Consider the following 1,780-nt stretch of genomic DNA (forward strand, 5'->3'; position numbering starts at 1 on the left):
CCTCCTGGGTTCCGGGTTCACGCCATTCTCCTGCCTCAGCCTCCCAAGTAGCTGGGACTACAGGTGCCTGCCACCGCACCCGGCTAATTTTTGTATTTTTAGTAGAGACGGGGTTTCACCGTGTTAGCCAGGATGGTCTCGATCTCCTGACCTCGTGATCCGCCCACCTCAGCCTCCCAAAGTGCTGGGATTACAGGCGTGAGCCAACGCGCCCGGCCGGGTTTCCCTCTTTTAAGGTACTTATCTTAACTCCCTAGATCCTAGATCCATCCACTTTTCTCCACCTCTATTGCCACCTTGTTAGTCCAGGCCACCGCCATCTCTTTCCTGGAATTCTGTAACCTCCTGACTGCTCTGCTTCCACTCTTGGCCCCCTAGGAATCCACCAGAGTGATATTTTAAAAATATAAATCATTCTTTCAAATGTTTCACATTTCACTTAGCAAAAACACTTCAACCTCCTGGACGTGTTCACAGTCCTCCATGACCTAGCTAGTGCCTTTGCTCCTTCTGTCTCATCTCAGACCACTGGGCCCAGAAGCTGCAGACGCCTTCTCCTATTCCCTGAACACACCACTTAGTCTGGCTTAGAGCCTCTGCGTTTGCTGTTGCTTCTACTGGATCCGCTCAAATGTCACACCCTGAGAGTGTCACACACTCTCTTGTCTTAACGTCCGAAGAGCAGTTGTCACTCTCTGAAACCATCTATTTGTTTATTTACAGAATAATTACCTTTATCTCATCCTGCCCTCACTTGCTCCCTCCACTTCTAGCAAGTAAGCAGGGAGCCTGGCTATCTTGCTGCCATCATTGTATTCTCCAGCACCTGGCTTAGTGCCTGGCACAGAGGTGCTGCTCTGTATTTTCGGATGAATGAATGAATAGGAACTAGAGAAGCCTAGATGGATCCGGCTCTGCCTTACTCGCGGAGTTTGGGCAAGTCTGTTTCCTGCTGCGTGAAGTAGGGGGTGGAGGAAGTGGGGTGTTAAGCTACAAGATGTTGATTAGCTGTAAGATTTCAGCCTTGTTTTCTCCGTAGTTTTCGGGCTGGAGCCAGCCACTTGACGTCCAGCGCCTCAGCTCCCCACCTGTATAATGGGTGTGAACTCATCCCAACGTCTAGGGGTGGTAGCGCTGCCTTATAAGGCAGCGGAGGCCGAGGGAAGGCGAGGCCGAGTAGGTGGAGAGAAATCACAACATCCGGCTGCGGGGGCTGGGCGGGGCGCCTGCGGCGACCGGGCAAGAGGTCGGGGAACTGCTGCGATGCCGCAGCCTCCTCCCTGTCTCTCCCTCTCTCGATGTGCGCGCCCTCCTAGTTGGGGCCGACCCAAGGGAATACGGCCACACAAGTGGACCAAACAAACTCGCTGCCAGCTCGCAGGAGGCCCAGGATACGGAGCGCGTCCCCAACAAAACCCTAGAAAAGCCATCTGCGAGCCAAAGGCTGCCGGGCCACACCTTCAGGCGACGGCCCAATCAAAATGCAGTACTTAAGATGACGGACGTCTTCTTCACCCAATCACATATTCGGCCTCCTGGGCGTGCCCCAGAGTACCCACCTCCATTGTCCCGGCTGAGGGCTCGGCCCTAATTGGCAGTTTGGTATCCTACGAAAGCCTAGAAATTCGAACCTAGGGGCTGAACCCCGCCCGCAGACCAACCAGGAAGAGGTGACGTGATTGGTCCCGTCCCCGCACTTCTTTGAGCGAGTCCCCAGTTCGGGGGGCGGGGGAAAGATGAAGAGGAAGACTAATGGGAAGACGGCGCGGGGAGCTTCTGC

Source organism: Symphalangus syndactylus, chromosome 7 (genome assembly GCF_028878055.3).
Source record: "Symphalangus syndactylus isolate Jambi chromosome 7, NHGRI_mSymSyn1-v2.1_pri, whole genome shotgun sequence".
In the NCBI taxonomy this organism is placed as follows: Eukaryota; Metazoa; Chordata; class Mammalia; order Primates; family Hylobatidae; genus Symphalangus; species Symphalangus syndactylus.